The sequence below is a fragment of the Rhinolophus hipposideros genome, assembly GCF_964194185.1.
Source record: "Rhinolophus hipposideros genome assembly, chromosome: 3".
Classification (NCBI taxonomy): domain Eukaryota; kingdom Metazoa; phylum Chordata; class Mammalia; order Chiroptera; family Rhinolophidae; genus Rhinolophus; species Rhinolophus hipposideros.
Window position 1 is genome coordinate 29,630,365 of NC_138049.1, and position 8,152 is coordinate 29,638,516.

General features: G+C 37.7%; 1 protein-coding gene across 1 annotated transcript in view; it reads right to left on the reverse strand.

Annotated features, from left to right (window-relative positions):
• The window catches only part of ARG1 (arginase 1), a 150,103-nt gene extending 142,676 nt beyond the window's left edge, over positions 1–7,427 (reverse strand). Inside the window, exon 1 of the mRNA XM_081045241.1 lies at positions 7,352–7,427. The gene's annotated coding sequence lies outside the window, so the exon portion shown is untranslated. The remainder of the gene's footprint in view (positions 1–7,351) is intronic.
• Between the last annotated feature and the right edge of the window lie 725 nt (positions 7,428–8,152).

Sequence of the window (8,152 nt, forward strand, 5' to 3'; positions counted from 1 at the left end):
AAGATGTACATATATATTGCAAAATCATCACTGCAACAAATTTAATTTACATCAATCATCACACATAGTTACCCATTTTATTTTTCTTGTGATAAGAACTTTTAAAATCTACTCTCTTAGCAACCTTTCAAAAACACAATATAGTATTATTAGCCACCACACTGTACATTATATACCCAGGATTTGTTTATCATATAACTGGAAGTTTGTACCTTTTAAAACCTTTATCCATTTCCCCTACTCCCTTCCCCCTACCTCTTGAAACCACCAATCTGTTCCCTGTTTCTAGAAATTTGATTTTTTTCAGATTCCACATATAAGTAAGATCATATAGTATTTGTCTTAAGCACATGTATTCTTTATACTGGTTTATAACCTAGTATTTATTCCATGCTCATTAATTCTTCTGAAGGACATTATAAAAACACCTGCTCTCAGAGTGAAGAGACAGTGGCTACAAAAGGAATTTATTTGTAAAAGAAAACTTCAGTTTTTAAATCCATTAATAAAAACAGAAATGCATTCTCACAGGAAAAATCAAAAGCATTCAATTAGACTTACAATTTCCAAATCTGAATCTTTCAACTCTGACCCCTGTGTAGCTTCTGCGTACTTCTGTGTACCTGAAGCCCTCAGTTTTAGGGACCCTAGTAAATTCCCAGTCAGTTTTTACCCTGCCATGGGCAGCCAAGGCACTCAGGGTTGCTAAATTGATCTCTCCCTCTGCTTAAAATATGACATGCACCAAGCTTGGGCTGGACCAGCCTCAGGGTTGGTGGGAGTGAGGGTGGGTCCTTCCAGTCTGAACCAAATGGAGGCAGAAGACCTTCTGTTGTTGGGCTTACCCACATTCCTTCCCCTTGAATTTATGCCTGAGAAGATGGAAGGAAAAACTAAAACTTTGTTTCTGTCCTTTTCATCCACTTCCATTTCCTGTTTTTATCCCTCAAGCCAGAAGATGCAGTGTGGGGACAGAGCCCCAGAGAGGAGTTTCCAGGCTCTCAGCCTCATGTGGAAAGGTGCTGGCTCGGGTAGTAGATGGCCGTCAACTGTGGCTAGTTGGCTGTCAGCTGTAACCACTGAGCCATTGGCCACTAATATAACTGCTGTGGAGTCAAGTCGCTGGGGAGTCAAGTCGAGGAGAGTTGTCGGTTGGTTGGCAGAAAAGCAGACAGCAGGTCACATGTCATGTGAATCCAGCCTCCAGTGAGACTATAGTGGTAAGACTCCCCTACCTATAGCTCCAGGGGTGTTCCTTTTTGGCCTTGCCACATCCTGCGTTCTTACGTGGGGAGCGGGAGCAGAGACCCCGCAGGCCGCCCCACATGACATGCAGGCTGTGTGTTTACTTCCCTTTCATATGAGTAGATTCTTTCTCTAGTAGGCACACACCAGGAGGACAGGCTGTGGCCCTTCCTTCTTCCTCACTCCAGCCACAAGGCTAAATTTAATGGCATATAGAGAATGAACCCATGAGAAGACCTACGATGAGAGACAATTTTTAGTATTACACACATTACATGAAGTATGGTCATCAGTTTTTTATATCTGAGAACAAGAGGGTCAAAAGGACATAGTTACATAGTTAGTAGGTGGTGGAGACAGGATTCAAACTCGGTTCTCTCTACCAAACATATGTTCTTCCTGCTATATGTATGGAAACCACCAGTTGGAGGATTAGAGTCAATCTCTCATTAGCTGTGTGGCCTCCTTATGCCTCAGTTTTCTTATCTATAAAATGTAGATAATTATAATAATGCCTGCTTCCTGGGAATGTCACAAAGATTAACAGAGTTAATATATGACAGTATAAAGTATGATACAAATGTCAGGAGGAATTATTGTTGTGATAAATTCTGTACCCTACCATATTGGTGATAAGAGAACTCATTCTCACATACAGGTGAGGCTGGGGTTCTTTTCCTCCATTGTTTTCAGAAATTATGCTGCCTAATTAAAATCTCCATTAACTATGAGTGACTAGTCTCTGAAGTCATTATCTAAAAAGACATTTCTATCACAACTCTGCCTTTTAGGTTCCAGTCTAAGTGTTTGTTCAAAACAGCATATTAAAAAAAAAAAAAAGGATAGCAGTTGTAAGAGAACATTCAGATTAAACAGAAAAAAAAAACACACACAGCATATTTCATTCGTAATAGCTGTAAGTTGGACTGGTCTAGTCACTGCAATTATCCCTGAAAGCATATGTCATAAAACATTACTTGTCTGTGTGAGTATAATGTAAGTTTCCATACAAGGAGATTTACTTTCTGAGTAGGCTTTATTTAGTCTATTATTAACATGATTTTATATAACCCTAATATGTGTCATCACCTATCTTCTCTGGGAAAACTGTGCTAGGAGTCTTATTATTATTCTCTTCTCTCCTTTTGTTTATTATTTATTCTCTTCTTATTATTTATTCTCTTCTCTCCTTTTGTTTATTATTTATTTATATTACACAGCTAATACTTAGTTAATACATCGGCACTACCTTCCGTAGTAGAGACATGATGAGCATCCCCTCTGCTTCCACCAACTGTAGTTGTTAACAGGACAACTCGTCACCAAGAGAAATCCTTTTCAGCTGGTTACAATGGGGCAGAATCTCCAACAAACCAAATCCCCTTGAAACAGTGACTGGCTCAGGGACAAGCACATGGCAGAGCCTAGGAAATAAGGGTCTTCCCAGGGACTTTTCTGCCAGAGCCTTTGTCACGCGGGGTCTTCTGCGGGGTGTCATGCAGGAGACCCTGCTTGCTGCTCCATGTGTCAGGGAGGGTGTCAAGCTGGGTCTCTGGTCCCGTTTCCACATAAGAACGCAGGATGTGGTGAGGCCAAAAAGGAGCACCCATGGAGCCATAGATAGGGGAGTCATACTACTGTATTCTCGATGGTGGCACTATAGTCTCACTGGAGGCTGGATCCACACTGTCTGCAACCCTCACTGCGCCGCTTGCAGGCTCAGCCACCATCTTCTTGCTAGTCCCCATTTTCTGTTAGCGTAGCCATGGCAGTTATATTAGTGGCCAATGGCTCACTCATTACAGTTGACGGCCAACTAGCCACAGCTGATGGCCATGCAATCACAGTTGATGGCCATTTACTACCTGAGCCAGCACCTTTCTAACGTGAGGCTGGGAGCCTGGAAACTGCACTCCTGGCTCTGTCCCCACAGCCTTCTAAGGAAACATCTCCAGGGGGATCTTAAACAGTAGGATGTGAGCTTTGATTTCTGGCAGCTGTATTGCTGAGCACCTGGAGGACACCTGCCCAAAGAATGAAGCCAAGCAGAGACAAGGCGAAATGGAAAGATGGAGCCAGAGCCCTGACAACAACATCTGAGTTCCTAGAAACTGCCAGTCTTAAAGCCCGTGACTTCCCAGTTAGGGACAGATATATTCCTCCCTTACTTTTTTTTATTTTAAGAATAATTTATCTTTATTCTGTGTGTAAATATATTGAGTTCACCACTTTTAAAACAAAAATTATTCTGAGAGATTAAAAAAAAAAAGGAAAAATATATTGTCTCCAAAAGATTCTTTATATTTAAAGAACAGAAACTGTGAAAGTTAAAAAAAATGCAAAGGGTTCCAGAAAAATATGTACCATAAACACTAGTAGCCACATTAATATTAGGAAAATAAAAGCAAAATTAATATGTGATAAGAAATAGACAAATTTATATCAGAGTAGATATGCCAATAAATCTTTCTGAATTATTGATAGATAAAGGATATAAAATTAGTAGCGATATAGAGGTTTAACTAACACATTTAATAACTTTTTTTTTTAATTAGTTTCAGGTTGTAAAGATTTTGTAGGGTATCTGATGGACACGTGTCCCATTTGGGAGACCACCTCAGGGAAGATGTAGATGCTTGATCAATGTACTGTACACCTGAAGCTGAACAATAATGAATGCCAACTATAATTTTATATATATAATGTGATGGCTCGGTGCGATGTCGGAGGGATAGTGGATAGGGGGGTGGGGGGAGGGGGGTCCACAGTGTGAGGGATGTAAATGATGAACGTCTAAGTATTACCTTGTCCTCCCTTAGTTTTAATTTACTCATTTTGTTATGGTTTGAGTTGGGCTTCTGTCACTTGCAACTGAAAGCATCTTAATTCACAGCTCAATTGAGCATTTTATGTTTATCTTTGTAAAACCGATGCATATGGATAAATCTATTGTCTGACACTATAGACACTAGAAGGGCCCCCAGACTCTTCTAGGGGGGTGCCTGGGGAAGAGTCATAGATTAACTAACACCCTCATCCCGTTTTGATTTAATTCTTTCATGGAGGCTGATCTCGATTTCCTCTTGGATGTTGAGTAATGGCATTTTTACAGCCTAGTAGAACCGGGATACTTGGAATCTTGTGTGATATTGGAAAAAAATCAGTGTTCTTTGTTGGCTTCATTTTCTTCATCCGTCAAATCAAAGTGATGGACTAATCTTGGAAAGTCACTATTAATCTTATAAAATCACTATGATTCTTATGCCCTGGTTGTTCCCTGTGTTTGTCTCATTCTACCACATAAATAATAAGCTCTTTATCTACAGAAAGGCACTTTTGTGTCCTCAGTACATTTGGGTTTATATCACTCAGAATATTTTAGTTGGTCAAATTGAAATGTTTTTAAAATAAAATTACATTTTTAATCAATAAAGCCGTTGACAGTAGACTGGTGAGAAAGTAGAGTGGTCCCTTATCTCTTTTAGAGAAAAGAGAGTTGAGGAACTCAGAAACCTATAGTTAATAGAGTAAAATCTCCTAGATTGGCACTAATAATTGCAGCAGAGATGCCATCAAAAATATGAAAGCATAAACCACAGAAGGATAATCAAGGATAATAATTTCTCAGCATAAGATTACTTAATATAAATCTTTTTTTAAAACATCAGTTTTCCTCATTATATAGTTAACATTTTTTTGTTCAGCAAATTTTTTTAAATAAAAAGAAAAATCTTTTGTAATGATTCATGCAGAAAAAGCATTTAAATATTACAATTTTATCTATTTTTTTTTCTGTCTTTTGGGGAGGAACTACTATGTATGTATATATATTTTTTTGGTCTCCAGATAGGGAGAAAATGATATGCCCTACAATTCTTTTCACTTAATATTATAAACATTTTTTTCATATCATTAGTCTTTGAAATCATAATTTTAATAGTTACAAAATATTCTACCATGTAAACAAACCATAATTTAATTTTCACCACCACTGAGAGACATTTAAGTTATTTCTGATTTTTCCTTATTATAAATAACATTCCAATGAACTTTCTAGTATATAAATCTTTGTGTACAGCTCTTATTTCCTTAATTAGTATTAATTAATTAACTCATAACTTAATGATCATGATCATGATATATGATGGTTAATTAATTAATTTAATTAATTCACTCAATGAAAAGAAATTGAGATATTTAATGGCCAAAGTTCTTGAAAAGGGTTTCACAGAAAATGCAGAAGCAGTTTCTATGCTGTTTCTTGTAAGGACCCTAATTTAAAGCCAAACATGCAATTTAGTTAAGGCAGTTCTGAGAGGCATCAATGATGTATTCCTTGTCATGTATCTGCAGAACCTGGTGGGAATATCCTCAGGGTTTAACTTCAAAATAATATGGATGCTCAGAAATGTACTGTTTGCACAATATTCATTCTCACAAAAGTTTCACCATCTGATTTTATCATATGACATTAATAAATATTTCACAACTATATCTTGCTATATACTTGTAATTTACCAGGCACTTTCACATGCACTATTTGATCCCTACAACAAACATAGCAGGAATATTTTATCTCATTCCATATGAAGTAAGTGAGGATCAGCATTATCTTTCAGAAAAATAAATCTATGTCAAATCCCATTCCCTCTTTTTGAAAGATTCTGTGGTGGGACATTGTATTACATGTATTTTTATCTTCATGGTAAAACCCTCCATGGTAAAAGCACTCTTCAGCATGTAGCCTAAGACTACTCCTAAGCTGGTCCCAAGCTCCCCTGCATCAAGTTCTTCCTGTCTCCTGACCCACCGTACTCTGCACACCTCCTGATGGGTCCTTCCTCATGCCCTGAGGCTTCTCACTCTCTTGCCTAGTAAACTACTACCTTTTAGACTGTTTCAAATGGTTCTTTCTCAAGAAAGCACTCTTGAAGGCACATGTTTTGCCTTTAGAGTCTGGGACCCTCTATTCATATTGTTTCACTATTACAGCACTTACTGTATTATCTTTGTAGTGTATCTGATTTCATGTGTTTTTCTCCAACCGAACAAAGCCCATTTGGGGGCCAAAATCATTTCTTATTTATCTCTGTAATCCCAATACCTAGCACACAGAAGATGCTTTGTTGAATGAATGAGTTCAGGGACAGGGCCTCAGATCCTGAGTGTCTTAGGATCCAATGGACGCTCCCAAGCTGCTGCAAGAATAAAAACATTTAGAGCAGAGCAGTGATATACAAATAAAAACATCTTAGTTCCTCTGTTTGTATGTTCCTGTCTTCCATCAAAATGTTATATAGTTTGAATCAAAACTGCATTTTTATAAAGTTATTTCATAAAGGAATAAAATAAAAAGGCTAAAACTACAGAATAATTTCACATGGCATAAGAACATGGCATGTGGTAGAAATAGTCCTGACCTGGAAACCTTGATGCTTGCTTTCTATCTTGGTTTAGCCACTGTCTAGCAATTAATGAATTAATTTGCAAATACAGCCCCTTTCTAGGCTTATTTTCATTACCTAAGACCAAAGGATTTGGATTAGGTGACTCTAACCCCCTTCCCACTCTGTTAACTATGAAAATACTGTGTTCCACGTCAAACTGATCAGTTTATATTATTTTATGATTTGGTTTTTTCATTTTTTTTGTTGCTCTGAATTTTCACTAAAATTGCCTAATTCATATTTTTTAAAGATCATTCTGTATCTGAGGGGAAAATATATAAATTATTGCTTCTCTGAGTCTCCTTCAGAAGTCTTTAAAACATTTGAGTCCAGGCACTTAAGGCATTCAGCTTAAATGTGTGTGAAATGCAGCCAGTGTGGCTCAAGTTCAGAGGTGCTTCTCCTAAGATAAAAGACCAATAAAACCGTAGGTAAAAGTCACCTTTCCTGGTGTTTTAGGTAGACCTTCCAACCTAGTATATTGTGCCATAGCCAGTTACAGGCCACGTTAGTTTGGGTGCTGCCCAAAATGGAGATCTATAAATGACACGAAATCATCACAGAAGAAATTTAAATATGCAGCATACCTGAAGAAATGAAAATTGGTTCCATCAGAACTAAAGTAGACAATACATTTATATGAGGAAAAAGAAACTCACCCATCAAGTATTTGTGCAGTACAGCCCAGGGCATGCAAGGAGGCCTCGGCATCTACAGGACTTCCCATCACAGTAAGTCAGCCAGTTAAATTAAATGAGGTCAGCAGTGAGACAGCTGATATTCTGAAAGATGATAGTACATGATGTTGTACTGTTGACAGGAATAATCACTTATTTCAATATTCTAATTTTGGACAATTTACTATGCCCCCAAGTAGTTGCCTAATTTGGAAGAATTGCATGTAATAAATTTATCATGAACACAAAAAGGCAAATGAATTTAACGTAGAGTTTGTTCCTCCATATGTGACAGTTACATTTATGTGTCAGTTGGCTGGGCTATAGTGCCCAGTTGTTTGGTTAAACACCAGTCTAGATGTTTCTGTAAAGGTATCTTTTAGATGTGATTAACATTTAATGAGTAGACTTTAAGTAAAACAGATTACTCTCCATAATGTAGGTGGGCCTCATCTAACCAAAGGCCTCAAGAGCAAAGACTGAGGTTTCCTAAGGAAGAAATTTAGCCTCAAGATTGCAACATAGAAACCCTGCCTGAGTTTCCAGCCTGTAGACATCTGACCTAAGATTGCAACCCCCAACTCTTTGAATTTCCAACCTCCTGGCTTGCCCTACAAATTTCAGACTTGTCAACTCCCATATTATCATGAGCCAAATCTTTAAAATGAATCTCTCTTTTTCTCTTTGTATCCGATTGGTTCTGTTTCTCTGGAGAACCCCAGTACACTATATCTCTACCAAATTCAATTTGAACTAATATTTAAGAGTTGCCACCTGCTGAGA